Below are 18,988 nucleotides of genomic sequence, written 5' to 3'. Positions count from 1 at the left end.
GAGACAAAAATAAAATTTGTCAATTAAAAAAGAAATTTGACATTTCCCCTCACTTCTGAACTGATGGCTACAACCCTGGATAACGGCTCCAAAAGAGTTCAATTTAAATGTAAGGACTCTTGCAGAGATTCTTCCTTATGGTTTCTCAAACTTCCCAACTCCACTTCGGCTTCCAGTGCAATAACTTGATCGACGACGCATTTTAGACTCCAAATCCAAACCAAAATAAATGTAAAAATCATATCTCTAAAAATCTAAGTGTAAAATAGCATCAGAAATAAAATATAAGACAACTATAAGACAAAACAAACAAACTCAAACACGCCAGCGTCTGGGTCAGCACTTGCGCATGCGCCCCTCACCCTCGAAGCATCCTAAGCTTAGGAAGTCAGTTAGAGGAGGAACAAAACCAAAATAGAAAAGTTTGTTATTCACATCTGTGAACTTCTTTTCCAATTCTTTGTATCTGTTTTAATTCACACTGTGTGAAAATCACTGAGCAAAACTGACACAGACCCTTTAAACTGTGTGTTCAGCCCACATTCATGTGTTAAACCACAGCGCTCTTCATATGTAATGTTGGTCACGTCTTAAATCTGAGTCTGAATTATGAATCCGGGGTCTCTGGTGAGCTTTAATATAACATGAAGCGGGAGTCTGTCAAAGGATGTCAATCAACCACGGATGAGCCAATCACAGCACACACGCATCCATATTCATGCACGGGATGCTTCAGAAACTCACACACTCGTCTCTTTTGAAGCGGCCGCTGTGATGCTGGAGCGGGTGAGAGGCGCTGAGGCTCTGACTCCACGATTACGGCACAAACAGCAGGAAAACCAAACCAGTGCGATTGTGAAGTTCAGAGGTTTAGGAGCATGAACACACTACAGTATCTCTCCCTCACACACACACACACACACACACAGCTCACATTTACAGCATATACACATTTACCTTTAGGTTACTGACAGACACTTCCTAACTAATGCCCGACTTTTTAAAAAAGCTATCTATCTATCTATCTATCTATCTATCTATCCATCCATCCATCCATCCATCTATCGTTCGTTCCTTTGTTTGTTCTTCATTCATTTGTTCATTCTTTCTATCGTTTGTTTGTTTGTTTGATCATTAGTTTACTCTTTTGCACTTGTTTTATCCATCCATCCATCCAAAAAATCAAAGTTTGTCTTCACAAAATGTTCTTGTGAAATATTAGTAATGTGATTTTCTTTAAATTTCCATTCATCTTTTTAATTTTAATTCCATACAATTTCAAATGTAGTGGAGTAAAGAGTACAGATCCTCATTCAAGAATGTAGTGAAGTAGAGAGTAAAATTTGCTAATATCTTTGATACTCAGTACAACTACAAAGTATCCGAAAATATACTCAAGTACAGTAACTAATTACATTTACTCCAATACTTTACACCTCTGGACTGTGCGTCACTTTTCATGTTCAACACACCGCAGTGACAGCGGAGGACACTAACAACAAAAAAATAAGCTTGGACTGGGTAAAAAAATTAGATTTCTCGATTTTAATCAATTCTAATTTTTATGAACCAATATCGAATCTTAAATACCAATCGATTCTGTTTTCAGTTGATGAATGAACCGTACACAGAGCTGATCCTCCCTATACGCAAAATACGTGTAAACACCAGGTGGCCCCCTTGCTCTCAAAGATGATTTAATTTTAGTTTCGTTTTTGAATTTGGACAGCGGTTATGAAAACATGAATGATCATTTCTTTTAATACGGTGCGCTGTCACCCTTTCTACGTAAAAATCAGTCAAATCATGTAACGTGAATGCCGTACAGTCTTGCTCGAGACTAAAAAAATCAGTTGAAAGCGTAAAGAGCCGCGGAAGAGACACTGATTCTCAAGCGCTTTCCGCGAGCGCGATTCGAGACGGAGTGAAACACGGACAAATGCGTTTCATTCATTCGTTCATAACCACTCATACCCCACTCCACTGACACAGTTTTGCGTAGGGCCCCCAGAAGTCTAGGATCGGCACTGACCGTACATATAGTGCGCCTCCCATCCAATAAATCGCAACAGGCTTTGTGCGTTGTTACGTTTGATATGAAACAAAGTCTCAGATTTCAAATTCTGTCCGTTTTATTAGGAAATTCCAGGAATAAATACCGTTTTGGCGCTCTTTAATGTGGCAGCGCGAAGTGTTTTTGCTTTACTAGTGGGTACTCGCCTGTGCGTAATCAAAGGTATAGCAAAAGACTCGTGAGAGTTTTATTTTTGTTCTGGAGCTGATGATCCCGCGCTCTGCTGCCACACTGGAGCGCACTTGCCACCAACTGGACAGGGGTGGGTATTACAGTCATAAATTACAATAGATCACCCTCAGTGTAATCTGTCAAAGTGACAGAGAGCCTTCAGATTTTTCCATCACTGCTAAAAAAATTCTGTATATGACGGAAAAAAATTTGGGTTATATATATATTATAAAACTGAAACAGAACAACATTTTCAAGCACTGCAGAGAAATAATTTGTAAGGTAGTCAACCTAACCATAGCTTACTCAAGTTGTCTCACAGCACAAGTTGTCTTGCACCCCCACAGCGCACAATCCAACACAAATCCTGTGAAGTTGTAGTATGGAATGGATCGTCCGTCTAAAAGTTATTGGCAAAGTTAAAGACGCCGCTCCCATCAAAGTGATGAAACTGCAGCGGTGGTTTTGCCTCACTGGAGGTCACTCATCGGCATTATGACATCATAAATCTGAACCAGAGCGAGCGGCTGAGCGTACAGTCTGCTGATGAACTATTGGCAAGCGGCCCATCAATCTGCACACAAATCTCCATGTTTGACTCTTCATATACAAGACTGGCCCCCAGGGGCCCCTCATTCAATCTCACCAATGCTTTAGAATCACCTAGAAAAAAATGAGCATGTCACAAAGCTCTTTGGAGGTTAAATCAAATTGGCTTTTGTAGGCTACATTGCCTACATGCACGTGGTTGTGGTTAGGGGACGTTCTGTAGATGAATTCGTTTATAGTCCACCAGCAGTCATTTATCTTTTCGACAACAAAGTCTGAGATCGGAGTCTCGGAATCACATGGACTCGTGCATGCATGCATAAACCAGCAGCGAATCGCCGTTTCTAGTCCAGATTTGAGCGGAAAGTCACGTCTGACAGGGTGCTAGACAAAGACCTTGTTTCATTATTGATTGAACAAGACTGCCAGAGCACAGACTTGATCTTCCCATTCTGAAGTACATTACGAATGCAGCAAATCAGCACAATCAAGGCCACTGCGCTGTGAAAGTGAACAATAACAAACGGCAAAGGCACAATGCTGGTGTTCAAAGGCGAGTGCAGCCTCCACCGCAGCGTGCTGGAAAACAGCGCTTCTCATCTGGTGTGTCGCAAAGTCAAAATGGGCCGTGGGTCTGTTCTGATGGGTGACAAGGGAGCCAGGGTAAAAAACGATGCAATATGCAAATAATAAACTACATCTAAGCATAAAATCATGCATATTAAGGACAGCACAATAAATAAAAATATTAACTTTTTTTAAGGGAGGAGAAAATCATTCTCATATCTTTTGTTGTTGGTTATAGTAACTAAATTGAAATAGCTAATATTAATAAATAAACGGCATAAGAAAACAGGACTCAGCCTATATTACATGCAGTTTAAGTTCAATTATTGGCTTTATAATCATAATAAATATGAAATTAATATAAATATGTAATATAAATACATTCTATATGTATAAAAACTATTTCAAAAATTATTAATTAAATACTACACTACAATACCACAATCTTTTTCATTAATAACTTTTAATACATTTAAACTACAAATATAATTATAGTAAATATTTTAAACAATATTTTAAACAATAATTTATTTTAATTGTTTAAGAAATTTCAATAAATTTAAGCTACAAATAAGAAATTTCAATAATAATATATTCAATGTTATCTAATAAATATTTAGAATTATTGTAAGTTTATGTATGTATGTGTGTGTGTATATATATATATATATATATATAAAATGTAGTTTAATTAATCATTCATTTAATTTAATTAAATAATTTAAAAACTACAAATAATACATTTAAACAATAACACATTCAATGTTTTATAATAAATATATAATTAAAATATGCAATATAAATATATAATAAATAACCAATATTTTAAACAATAATTTTATTTTATTTAACAATAATTTATTTTATTTATCTAAAAATACATTTAAGCTGCAAATAATATATATCAATAATAATAATAATAATAATAATAAATGTATTTATTTTATTTTATTTATTTTACTGTGTTCATTCGGCACTAGCTGTAAAATCTGAGCCTTTTAGCAAAAACCAGTTGAGAAGCGCTTTAATAAAAGTCTTCTTACCTCAGTCCGGATCTTTACATGCTCAGCATCGCGTGAGACGGGACGGACGTTCTGGAGCGCTCCACAAATACAGCGAAATCCTCCCAGCGCTTTGTGTCATTCTGAAAGCAGACGACAGACAGCTCAAATCAGAACCTCCATATTCCTTCACATTCATTTTTAAGCAGCTCAAGAGGATGAAATTAATCTTCACAGATAATTAGCCCGAATATAATACCACAATCAAGAGACTAATGACTGACTAAACGTTCAGTGTTTGCATTGTTTGGCGTTTCACCGACACAAAGCAAAGCTCAAATGTGTTTTTTGGTGAACAAATGCAAGTAATAGTTGCTCTCCTCAAAGAGTCACATGATCCAGAGCACAAATAATTAGGGTTAGGAATTTATTCAGATCCTAAATATGAGCAAAAGTGATGCTATTTTAGATTCAGTGTAAGATAAACCTTCCTAAACTAAACAAGATTTAACAATCTCCCGGACTAAATGTTTGTCTAATAGCGATTCTCCATTGACAATCATTTCAAGGTCTGAGAAACACTCAAATTGAGTTCAGGCAAAACTTCCCGGGAGTCTCCCGAAATTAATTCTGATCCTGTCCTGATTAAATATCCTTAAAACATTTCCCTCAGGGATATCATTTGGGTTTTGTTGTGCCGAGGTCTGAACCAAATGAATTCAGCAGCAGATTCAATAAACAAAGTGATACGATCCGCTCGCTCAAATCGAATGAAAGCGAACGGAGAGTCTCTCTGTCCCTGAATACAGCGATTTTAATTCTGGGTTTGATCAATTACTCCTGTCACCAAAAAGAAACAATGCAATAAAAACGGGACCTTGATTTCATAAGCCAGTTGGTTTGGCTCAGAGCTGAATATTTTGTGCACAACGGTATTGAAAATGAAAGCCATGCTAGTTTATAGTGCTGTAATATAAACCCAGCATTAATTATCATAATTAAAATAGATCATAATTGAGTAGATTACAGTATCAGAGGCTGTTCTGCATGTGCACATTATATTTCAGTCCACGTGAACCAGTTTAAAATGCTTTGGCTCATTACTGTCACTAAACATACACAAAATCAAAATCCAGCCAAATAAAAAAATATATAGGCCTTATACATGCAAACCACCATCTCACCCAGATTGCATGCATCATTAGCCGCAGTATTGTGCCACATTGCTGTCATATGAAGTCATTATGTGCATGTTTAATTCTGCAAAGGCTTTCAGTTATGTCAGATATATTACCGGTTTTTGTGGATTTTGAATGCAATTTTGTGTTAAAACTCTTGCCGGACCAATTAAATAATGAAAAAATGTGTTAAACATTACGGCTAAGATGACTTCATTTGTCACGCTGGAAATGGAGGATTCATTCATAATTCAAATGAATGAATTAGTTCATGGATTGTTGCATATTAAACATTTTTGGAAATATAGCATGTACAGTATGCAGAAAAATGGCATATTCTGAGCATAGCCTGTGAAACAGTTATACAGTATACTAAACAACAACAGACAAATGTTATATGTCTACAAAGATACCCACCCAAAAAATGAAAATTTGCTAAAAATGTCCTCACCCTCAGGCCATCCAAGATGTAGATGAGTTTGTTTCTTCATCAGATTTGGAGAAATGTAGCATTCCATCACTCGCTCGCCAATGGATTGCATGTGAATGGGTGCCGTCAGAATGAGAGTCTAAACCGCTGATAAAAACATCACAACGTCAGAACAAGAGTCCAAACAGCTGATAAAAACATCACAATAATCCACAAGTAATTAATCCACACCACTCCAGTCCATCAGAAACAAATCCATCATTAGGTTTGTTTTTAACTTCAAATAATTGATTCTGGCTAAAAAACGAGTCCTCTATCTATAATATTGCTTTCTCCAGTAAAAAAAAAGTTGTTTAAGCTGAATCGGGAGAGAAATCTGCACAGATTAAACACTGCTTGCAAGCAGAAACAGTCCAAAACAGTCCAAATATGTTGGTGGATTTTTATGTGAGAGACAACAGGAGATGGACTTTTTCACTGGAGGAAGTGTTATGGATTATGGACTCGTATTCTGACCAGAACCAACGGCTTGAAGTTAAAAACAACCTGATGATGAATTTGTTTCTTACAGACGACGCGGTAAACGGGGTGGCTTAGCTGTTAAGCTGAAGCTCCTCCTGGCACACCACCGGGAGTTTCGATCTTCACTGGGCCTCAATGCGGAAGGCTCGGACCGGAATCGTTTCATCCACCGGCGCTCTCTGGAACCAGTACGAGAGTGGATTACTCCCTTGTTTCCGACCGCCGCAGTTTCATGCGCGGGTCATTGCTCTCCCCGTTTTTGCCGTGGAGGAGTGCACACGGTACATCTCCGCGCGCTACCGCGGGCAATGCAGTCAGTGGAGTCCAGCGATAACCCCCTACGGCTAAAGATGGCCTTGATCAACGCCAGATCGGTGATAAACAAAACTTTTATTATCAATGATTTTATCTCTTCCCGCGACTTGGATTTCGTTTTTCTTACTGAAACTTGGCTCACGACTGGGGACTTAAGCCCTTTTTCTGAACTGCTACCAACAAACGGTTCTTTCTTCAATTCTCCTCGTACTACGGGTCGGGGTGGAGGCTTGGCCTCCATCTATAAAGACACTTTTCCCTGTCACTCTGTCCCTTTTAATGAATACAGCAGTTTTGAATTGCAGTTATTTGCTCTGGAACTTTTTGATCCATTTCTGATAGCAGTGATTTACCGTCCTCCAAAATACAACAAGGACTTTTTAACTGATTTTGCAGATTTATTGGGGGAATTCATGCTGAAATATGATAACATTTTAATTCTGGGAGACTTTAATGTTCATGTTTGCTGCACTGATGACCATTTAGCTAAGGATTTCATCAATTTCTTACATGCCCTTACATTTTATTGTTTTTTATTATACTTTGTGTATTTTTAAGTAAATGTGTTTTTGTGTTTTCATTTTTTATTTTGTTGTAAAGCACATTGGACAACCATGGGTTGTAATTAATGGTGCTATATAAATAAATTTGCCATTGCCATTGCCATTGCCACAATATGACCAAAAATGAATGAGTGACAGAACTGAAGCTAAATCTTTCAGAACGTATCGGTGCAAAAATCTTCATTAAAGTGCAAAAAGAAAGTAGGCACCAGTTCTTAAAGGCGCTTGTTTTGTGAGATCAGGTGAAGAAACACATAAACACACTCTCATCCAAAGCATGACTGTGCAAAAACAAATATCGTCAATTATTCAGCACTGCTGGGCTCTGTTTCAGAAACACATACTGTCAGCCGCTGTGATCGACGCCCGAGAAAGCTTTGATACTTCGACTAACGCGCTTATAAATACCTCATTTATTTGATTTACATGTCCCTACCCATCAGCATGGACATACACTTGATTTAGTATTATCGCATGGTTTTTCTCTCTGTGACCTTGAGGTTTGTGAAAATGGTCTTTCTGATCACAAGACTGTTATGTTTATGGTTCCTTGTGTTTTAAATGTTTCTAAACCTACTTCATCTGCTCGCCAGTCCCGGCTAATTACTTCTACCACCGAAAATGCTTTTTCTCTGGCTTTCTGTGAAGCCACTCACAAACTTTAGGTTGGCTTGAGAAAGCCTAGCTTGAAAGTTTAAAGCAGTTGTAAAAGCCTGAAGTTTGACAATTTGGATTGATTAGATAGATGTCAATAACATGTTTCTAGCATGATCAGCATGTTTTTAGCATGATTGGCCTGTTACTAGCATATTGCTGGCATGATTAGTATTAGTTTGACAGAATGTTCAAATGAGCCAAAGACTATTCAATGTAAGTCTATGGGATTTTTTCCAGTTTTAATCGTCATTTTTAAGAAAACCGTAAGTCTGATGAGCTAGAAAAGATATAGCACACTCGGTCAGATCAGTCTGAAGATCTGGGCTGAGTTCGGAGTTTGTAGAGTTAAAGGGGTCATATGATGTTGCTAAAAATAACATTATTTGGTGTATTTGGTGTAATGAAATGTGTTTATGCGGTTTAAGGTTAAAAAAACACATTATTTTCCACATACTGTACATTATTGTTTCTCCTCTATGCCCCGCCTTTCTGAAATGTGTTGATTTTTAGTATTTTTGCTTTCGCAACGAAACACACAGCGTCTTCACAACATGGCGGCACCGGTGGCAGCAACAATAAAGTTTTTATTGTTATCATATCTCATATATCGCCTTCTTTCTTTTCATGAACATTTGGCCGGCATTATGCAAATCTTCCCATATCGTGACGTAGACATGTGGGGGCGTGTCTAAATGAGGCGTTTTAGGAGGGCATGGACAAGTCTTAACTTTTATAAAGAATATGGGTTTGAGACTTTAGTCTTTGCAACTTTAGGGATCTTATCTATTCACGAACAGCTTGTAACACTCCAAAGAGAAAGGAAAACTTGAAATCGCATCATACGACCCCTTTAAAGCTGTAGGAGGTTAAGTTTAAATATTATTATGAAATGCTAAGTATGCAAGATAACAATTGTGATGCCTTGCCTTTGACAAGCACCACTAATAAGAAGTTTAAGTCAGATTTCAGTAAGTTAGCTTTCTCAAACCAACTTAATAAGAATGTTCACTGCATTACTGCATGTTAAGAAACAAATATAAGAATTCCAGAACGTCTCCGTCAAGGTCCGTCAGTCTCGTCTCTAAGAGAGACCCAGTTTGAGGCCCCCTGTGAAGGACCTCTAAATTATTCAAGAACACATTTTCTGCGGGCACTAACAGCAATATGAGCAGAAGAAAACGCTGAAAGGAACTGATGTCACAGGGTCAGGGGTTTATTTTAGCGGCATGCAACGTCAAATTATGAGTGAAAAAGTGATTTTAAATAAAATCACAATTACAAATGAAAATACAATATTTTATCATTTTTTATTACAAATATTTATGTATTTATTTATTTTTTAAGTTCTATCTTTCAGCAGTTTGGCCAAATTATGCGTGAAAAAGTGATTTGAAATGCTATATACTTTATAATTAAATTTTTTATTAAAATATTTCAGCAAAAAAAAAAAAATCTTTCAGCAGTCTGGTCAAATAATGAGTGAAAAAAGAGATGTAAATATATATTAAAAAGTTCTTTATTTATTTATTTTATTTTTTTCATGAAGTAACTTTGCATTTTTAATCCAATTTTGAGTAAAAGATCTTACAGTAACCTTTTGTAGATCCAAGTAATGAGACATGAAGGAATTGCTAAAAATTGCTGTAGATATTTATTCTGGTCCATTAAAAAAATAAAGTAACACTTTATTTAAGGTGTCCTTGTTACATGTTACATGTACTTACTATTATAATAACAATAAATTATGCATAATTACATGCAAGTAACCCTAAACCAAACCCTAATCCTAACTCGGTAGCACTTTATTTTACAGTCCTGTTACTCGTGTACATACTATGTACTTATTAAAGTAATTACAATAACTAGTTAATAACTAGGTACTAACCCTGAACCTACCCTTAAACCTAAACCTACCCCATGTAGTTACCTTATATTACCAGTACTTTCTTAGGTAGGTACATTATAAGTACACTGTAAGTACATGTAAGTTCACTTACTGTAAAATAAAGTGCAACCCCTAACTCTAACCATATAGTAAGTACATGTAGTTAATTAATATTAATCAGTACTTAAATGTATAATTACACTGTAACAAGGACACCTTAAAATAAAGTGTAACCAAAAATAATATACCGCAATACAAGACATTTGATTTCTCAGAGAGCACAGGTAAAATACCGGTAATTTATCCTTTACAAGGACTGTATGAGAGAAACACAGTGTTTGATTCATATGAGATTTAAATCACAAAATACTGTGAAACCCAAATCTCCCCGACTAAATCAGTCTCATGTGAATAAGGCTCATGAGCAGATGACAAATCAAAAGCATCCAATCTCAGCGCCAGTCAAAACACACATTACCAAACACACACCGAATCACATTCACTAAAGACAAAAGACTGTCAATATTCTGTCTGTCCTGAGACACATTATTTGCGACAAGCTGTGTTTTGCACCGAAAGAAAATCGCACCATCTGGCAATAAATGTGGGAATATATTTTCACCATTTCCACTGATATTCATTTTGCTGTCACGGATTGGGTGACTGGCCCATGGCACCTTACAGCTGTCTAATTCACACTCGCCCACACATGAAAGTTTGTCGTGTAGGTGTTCTCTACCTGGAAGACCCACTCAAGACACCAAACTAGACTATAACAAGTCAGACTGACACCTGATTTACTCACTAACCCACACACACACACGCTCACACAGATATTGCAGCAGTGGGTGGAGGTTGAAGGGTTGTCAAATGAAATCTTTATGGGGTTAATGGCCAAATATCCCTCCTGCCTTCCCCATTTAGAGATTCATCAGCTCTCCAGCGAAATCCCATTTCCAGCCTGTCAGTCTTGAAGCCATCCGTGATGATTGCAGTGGGAAGTTCAGTTTATTTAGAGTCGTGAAAGAAGCTCTGAATCTCAGCTTCGAGTTCATCCAGGAGCTAATGGCTACTTAGCACCCTGCTCTCCAGAAATTCATACATAACGTTTGACGTCTGTGGAAGAGGCTTAATAACTCGCCGTATTCGTCTCTTGCAGCAGGCAAATGGCTCCCTCACACGTAGAACAGAGAAATCACAAATGAGATCTCTTTATCATCTCAGAGGTGTCTCTTATGCATCAATGAGACTTTTCTGTAGAGAAAGACTCTAGTAATCATATAAGTTCTCAATAATGTCTCAAATTGTGCTTGTATATTCCAAGATCCCAAAATCTGTAATCAAAAGTCAGAGCTCTCAATATGAACTCAAACATTTCTAATTAAATTCTCATGAATTTTAAACTTAAACGAGGCATAATCAAGAGCTATTAACTCATCTGAGTCGGTTTTTAATTTCTCCCCAGGAACTGTAAGAGAAACGTGAGCTCAAATTGAGACTTATGCTCAGAACTATGCTCAGATGTGCTGAAGTCTGCAGTCAAAATACTTTGCATGTCTTCAATTAACACATTTTCTTTTGTTTTATTTAAGGATATTTAGGGGGGAAAAAACGTGAATTGAGACATAACTGAGAACTCCATCATGACTCCTTAATATCTTAACAGTTTCTCTTAGACATCAATGAGATCAAATGGACAGCAAAGGGAGACTTTTTGTGGAAGTGTCCAACTTCTCCAGAGAAAAACACTCAAGTCTAAAATAGATTTTCAAATGAGATCTCAATAGTTTCTCAAACTACATTCACACGTGCCAAAGTCTGCAGTGAAAATACTTTGCATGTCAAAAATTAACACACTTGCTTTTGTTTGGACTTTTCCTAAAATTATTTAGGAAGCAAACATGAGTCGAGACAATTGAGAACTCCATAATGACTCCTTAATATCTCAGTAATTTCTTTTAAACGTCAGTGAGATCAAATTTAGACTTTGTGGGAGGGTTCTACTTCTCAGGTGTTTCTCCAGAGAAAACACTCAAGTCTCAACTAAATTTTCTGAAGAGATCTCAACAATGTCTCAAACTATGCTCAGATGTGCCAAAGCCTGCAAGCAAAATACAAATTTGGAGCAAATTGAGACTTTTCCAGAAGTGTCCGACTTTTATTATGTTTCTCCTGAGAAAAACACCCAAGTCTTTTTCAGAAGAGATCTCAACAATGTCTCAAACTACGCTCAGATGTGCCAAAGTCTGCAGTGTAAATACTCTGCATGTCAACAATCTGTCTATTTTTGATTTTTCCTAAGACATAGCTGAGAACTCCATCATGATTTCTTAGTTTCTCTTAGACATTATTGAGATCAAATGGAGACTTTGTGGAAGTGTCATCTTCCTCAACACTAAAGCAGAGTTTCAGAGGAGATCTCAACAATGTCTCAAACTATGCTCGGACAGGCCAAAGTCTATAATCAAAATACTTTGCATGTCAACAATTAACACATTTGTTTCTGTTTTGAGCAAAGAATATTCAGGAAAGCATGAGAACTCCATCATGACTCTTCAATATCTCAATAGTTTCGCTTAAACATCAATGAGATTAAATGGAGACTTTGCAGAAGTGTCCTACTTCTCAGACGCTTCTCCTGAGAAAATCAACCAAGTTTCAACTAGAGTTTCAGAGGACAGCGCAACAATGTCTCAAACTCTGCTCAGACCTGTCAACATCTGCAGTCAACATACTTTGCATGTCAACAATGAACACATTTGCTTCCATCTTGACTTTTACTAAGCATAGTAATGACAAAAAACATGAGTTGAGACTTAACTGAGAACTCCTTAATTTCTCAATAGTTTCTCTTAGACGTCAGTGAGATCAAATGGAGACCAAATGGAGACTTTTCCAGAAGTGTCCAACTTCTCAGATGTTTCTCCTGAGAAAAACACCTCAGTCTCAACTGAAGAGTCTTTCTGAAGAGATCTCAATGTCTCAAACTATGCTCAGCTGTGCTAGTCTGCAGTCCAAATACTTTACATGTTAACAATTTTGCTACACTTCCTAAGAATATTCAGCAAAAACATGAGTTGATACGTAACTGAGAACTCCTTAGAATCTCAATAGTTTCTCTTAGACATCAGTGATATCAAATGGAGACTTTGCAGAAGTGTCCTACATCTTACTCTACATCAACTAGATTTTCAAATGAGATCTCAACAGTGTGTCAGACTATACTCAGATGTGGCCAAATTTGCAGTCAAATGCTTTGCACATCAACAACTAACACATTTGCTTCTGTTTTGATTTTCCCTAAAGATATTCAGGAAAAAAAAAAACATTTTCATCGTCTACTCTCTCCCGGAAGACATGTGAAACAAGTTTTATCTTTAGCGTTGAGAAAAAAGGTGGGTGTGTGAAAAAGATCTCATCAGACACACACATGTGAAAAAGGACAACACTTAGAGAATCTGCGCAGGGCGGTAGGATCTGTCTGTTTGCTTTGCGGGCGTTTCTCAGGGCGAGACACCCGGAGACGCTCCGAGTCTTTAACAAGCATGGCCACACTGACAGAGTTGTCACAGCGACGGCGTTTCCAGTAGAATACCTGATTAAACCGGCACAGCTGTCAGAGCGCAGCGCTCCTTTCCAATAGCAACAGCATGAATGAGAGTGAGGAGGCGAACAGAGCACGGCTCGTCACAGAAAGCAGGATTAGAGGAGGGAGATCAGATCGAGATGAACGCTGAGTTTGACCTTCGCTGAAGAGCTCCCGCTTTCTGCAGCAGAAACTTCACATACTGTACTGCCACGAGGCCGCTGGAATCGCTTTACACAAATCTCACACATAGCTCTGTTACAAAACCTAGTGAGCTGAGTAAATACAGAGCATGCTGTGCACAGCATACAGGCTGCTCAAAAACGCCTTGCACGGAAAAAAATACATCAAAGATGGCAGATGAGTCAGGAAAAATATCAGTTTTTAATAAATAATGTCAGTCAATGCAATTAACTAATGGGGCATTATTGTAAACTGTTACCAAATTAGCCAGTGTTATGGTGATAAACAGTAAATGGCCAATATTAAATGAATGAATGAATGAATGAATGAATACTATAATGAATACTAATACTATTCTGTCCAAATAAATAAAATTAATTAATTAATTAAATTAAATGAATTTAGGCTTTGCAACTTAATGTACAGTATGACAAACATATATTTTTATTTTTTCTCATCAGTATTATTATTTTGAGATACTTCTAATAGTTTATTATATTAAAAATGAAAGTAAATTCAAAAATCTTTTAAAAGATTACTTAAAGTGAACGTTAGTGTTACGGGGCGAACGAGACGTGAGACGTGCGGATCCAAGTGCAAGGCTTTATTTGCAAAGGCGTGGTCAATAAACAGGCAAGGGTCAGATAACACGTATATCACAGGCAGGACAAAGAATATTCCTAGGGCTAGCGTGGGTCTTCGATCGGCGAACAGTATCCAGAGGGCTTGACTAGAGGGGTAATCCAATAACACAAGCAATAGTCCAGGCGAGGTGCAAACACAGTCCGAAACAGCAAGACAAGGGATTAATCCAAGATACGTGGCAAGAATCCGGAACCAGGAAAACAGGCAAGGCAAGACTATGACTAGATTATGAAAACTAGAGCAGGCTCCGTAAAGTAGCTATCACTGAGAAAGTGATAAGCGCTAAACAATACTCGGCGTTGAATGGTGGTGTGAGACTGATTTATATAGTGTGTGTTATTGGTGGCAGCTGTGTGTGATTGGTTTCAGGTGAGATTGTGATTAGTGCAATGGAGCATGGGAAATGTAGTCCAGGGTGATGTGTAACAGTCTGTGTAGTGTGAGAGTCAATGTAACGGAAGGGTGACCTCTGGTGGCGATCGAACGGAAGTCCATGGACAGGATTCATGACCGTTAGTGGATGGCAAATCATCTAAATCATGTGCTGCATATTTTTTGGCGATTGCCAGTTTTATTGCGATATGGCCAATTTTAAATGGCCAATGTAATATTTTGTCTAAATAAAATGTTCAATATTTACACAATTTTGAATAAATTAATAAAATAAAATACTAAAAACTTAAATTAAATGTAGGCATCACAAGCTTATAATGCACAGTATAACAAACAGATTCATATTTTTTTCTTATGGATATTATTATTTAAGATGTGCTAAAGATCACTTTTAATAGCATTATTAAATGAAAATAAATGACAAATAAAATTTAATAAAACAAATGTTTTTTTAAAAGATTAATGCGAGAATAAGATGATGTCAAAGGCCCACAGAAATGTAAAAATATGGTATGATTGAATATATGCAATTAAATATATACTGTATATATACACACACGTTACAAAAATGAAGTATTTGTAATTAGAGTATAATACATTTTAAAAGGCATGCAATCAGATTACAGTTACTTTTATGGATTACATGATTATTATTCACACAATGGCAGTAAATTATTCATAATTTATTAAATTCTCCTTTCTAAAAATCCTACTGTGTGTACCTATACCTATATTCACAAATGTCATCCAAATTTGCAAACCGTGCTTCTGAATTTGGAGGAAAACTGATGCAAGTTATTAAACACTGGTGATGTCTATAAGTTACAGTGCTTCATCTGACAAGTTGGGAACCATTGATCTGATCCATTAATTAAAAAACATTTAACGAACTGTCTAAACCAACAGTCTTTAGTCTTTTGCTTGTCAAATCGCATTGTCTGGTCCAAATGAATTCACTTTTTGCAGCCCTATGCCATTTAAATATCTGAGCTGAACATCCAAACAGCAAGCGGAAAGACATCACGAAGCATAAGAGAGATTGCTATTGTGACATTCCCTCATGGTGAGATCCCAGGAGATTCTCACCTCACGTACAGAGGTTCAGACCAGCGTCTGAGGACAATGCGGCAAGCGGCTCCTATTGAGAGGCCAATGTAATATTTTGTCTAAATAAAATGTTCAATATTTACACAATTTTGAATAAATTAATAAAATAAAATACTAAAAACTTAAATTAAATGTAGGCATCACAAGCTTATAATGCACAGTATAACAAACAGATTCATATTTTTTTCTTATGGATATTATTATTTAAGATGTGCTAAAGATCACTTTTAATAGCATTATTAAATGAAAATAAATGACAAATAAAATTTAATAAAACAAATGTTTTTTTAAAAGATTAATGCGAGAATAAGATGATGTCAAAGGCCCACAGAAATGTAAAAATATGGTATGATTGAATATATGCAATTAAATATATACTGTATATATACACACACGTTACAAAAATGAAGTATTTGTAATTAGAGTATAATACATTTTAAAAGGCATGCAATCAGATTACAGTTACTTTTATGGATTACATGATTATTATTCACACAATGGCAGTAAATTATTCATAATTTATTAAATTCTCCTTTCTAAAAATCCTACTGTGTGTACCTATACCTATATTCACAAATGTCATCCAAATTTGCAAACCGTGCTTCTGAATTTGGAGGAAAACTGATGCAAGTTATTAAACACTGGTGATGTCTATAAGTTACAGTGCTTCATCTGACAAGTTGGGAACCATTGATCTGATCCATTAATTAAAAAACATTTAACGAACTGTCTAAACCAACAGTCTTTAGTCTTTTGCTTGTCAAATCGCATTGTCTGGTCCAAATGAATTCACTTTTTGCAGCCCTATGCCATTTAAATATCTGAGCTGAACATCCAAACAGCAAGCGGAAAGACATCACGAAGCATAAGAGAGATTGCTATTGTGACATTCCCTCATGGTGAGATCCCAGGAGATTCTCACCTCACGTACAGAGGTTCAGACCAGCGTCTGAGGACAATGCGGCAAGCGGCTCCTATTGAGAGAGAGACAGAGAGAGAGAGAGAGAGAGAGAGAGAGAGGTGGCGAGACGCACATACTGATGAGAATGATGCAGAGAGTGTTTGCGTGACCCAGGTGCATACAGATGCAGACCAAACGCTCATGTGCAGAGGTGGAGACGGACATCCATTCACATGCACACAGTCCCTTTGATGTTCAGCACTGAATGATGAATCATTGTTAACTCTTCATACAAACAGCTGCTGGAGAATCATAGATGTTGTGCAGGCCGCAAGGACGATTATTAATCTCTTCTTCATTCAGTAAAGACACACACAGTCACAAACAAACCCCCTGAACTCAGCTGTGCGTCTCGCGTCTCTCGCGGTCAGCGTCTGACAGCATCGGTACAGATTCTGCAAATTTTGTTTGCAAAGCATATTTATGAGATTAACTTCTTTTTCTTTAATTTTCTGATTAGTGCTGCAAGATTAAATTGTGGTTTCTACTGAATTGTGCAAGTTTAAAAAAATGATTTATGAAAAATTAAAATTACAAATGTTCACACATAGTCAGCCAAATCAAATCATCAGATCAGACCATTATTCTGGAAAATTTTCACTGAAAGTATGATGTACTGTCTGAGGAAATACTAAATAAATAAACAAATAAATCCAGTGAAAAGGTATTTTATTTCATTCATATCTTATTAATAAATCTCTATTTTATATCAAAGATAACACACACCCACAATAAAATAATTAATATATAAAATGTATATACATAATATTTCACAATATTGATATGGCTAAACACACACAAACACACACACATATATATATATATATATATATATATTTTTTTTTTATACTTTTAAATTATATTTTTAATTTTATGTGGTTATTATATTAACTGTTATTTATTCAATTCTGTGGGACAATCCTGCTGTGATCCTGAGAACCATAAAGCACATGCTGTTTATTTGTTTCTGACAATTAGTCTTTTTCAATTTGACTATTACGTCAATCAAATTGATTTCTGAATTGTTTTGTGCGAGGGTTTGCATGTGAGTGGGTGAGAAGCACCCATAAAGGCCGTCCCGATGAAGGTCCTTGAGGACGTTTTGCACAGACTAATAAGGAAGCAGACGGCTGTGTGACAGCAAGCGTCCCCAGAGTCTCCCTCGACCCAGAATCACATCACCATCCGTCCTTGGAGCCGGAGAGACGCTTAGTAAGCGTTCAAAGTTCAAACTGAAATTTAAAATAGTTATTTAGAGCCTCTTATTTCTCTCTCTTGTCCGATGATGAATGTCTAACAGGCTCAGACTGTCCTGAGTGACCAAAGAAATGGGACACGGCCTGGAATGACGCCCTGCCACACAATACCAGTGCTATCAAGAAGATCAGAACTATTATGCTCCACATTTCTGCCCTTGAGAGAAGCACTTAACCTCCAGAACTGCTTTAATGTGGCCGCCCGTGACCTTTGACCTCTGGCGTACAGAACCAAAGCGTATCAGCAGCAGATGATTACTAAAGAGATGGACACTTTCTTTCTCTTGCTATGTTCAGAAAGGAATACTAGTGTACTGCTTAGTGAATACTGCACAGAACACACTACAGTATATACTGCATGCTATTCCTTACAAAACACAACGTCAAACAGAAGCCCTTATTTCATAATAAAGGCTTCAAAATTGTTGTCAAATGACCTCATTACATAGCATACGAGTTATCATTTTGGAAAACATGCTTTTTGCAATTTAACAACTGATATTACTTCCATTTCATTCGTTATATATAATCTGACTGTAGTTCATCAAAAGCAGAAGTTAATCCAGAAAGAATTCACTTAAAGGGGTCATATGATGCTGCTAAAAAGAACATTATTTTGTGTATTTGGTGTAATGAAATGTGTTTATGCGGTTTAAAGTAAAAAAAAAACATTATTTTCCACATACTGTACATTATTGTTTCTCCTCTATGCCCCGCCTTCTGAAACGCGTCGATTTTTACAAAGCTCATCGTCTGAAAAAGCGAGGTGTGCTCTGATTGGCCAGCTATACAGTGCGCTGTGATTGGCCGAATTCCTCAAGCGTGAGACGGAAATGTTACGCCCCTCACCATACTGTGTTGCCTTGTCCCGGCCGGAGCGACGACACAAAAACCCATTACAAACGAGGCATTTGTTGCATCCAGTGGGGACATAATTACAGATTA

At 36.9% G+C, this 18,988-nt stretch overlaps 1 protein-coding gene across 2 annotated transcripts in view; it reads right to left on the bottom strand.

The window, feature by feature from the left end:
• LOC107711794 (disks large-associated protein 4-like) overlaps positions 1–4,500 on the bottom strand; it is a 139,589-nt gene extending 135,089 nt beyond the window's left edge. For both annotated transcript variants that reach the window (XM_016516845.1, XM_016516846.1), the window contains exon 1: positions 4,405–4,500. The gene's annotated coding sequence lies outside the window, so the exon portion shown is untranslated. The remainder of the gene's footprint in view (positions 1–4,404) is intronic.
• Between the last annotated feature and the right edge of the window lie 14,488 nt (positions 4,501–18,988).

The sequence above is a fragment of the Sinocyclocheilus rhinocerous genome, unplaced genomic scaffold (assembly GCF_001515625.1).
Source record: "Sinocyclocheilus rhinocerous isolate Xijiao unplaced genomic scaffold, SAMN03320098_v1.1 scaffold1409, whole genome shotgun sequence".
NCBI classification, from domain to species: domain Eukaryota; kingdom Metazoa; phylum Chordata; class Actinopteri; order Cypriniformes; family Cyprinidae; genus Sinocyclocheilus; species Sinocyclocheilus rhinocerous.
This window is presented reverse-complemented; position numbering and strand designations above follow the sequence as displayed.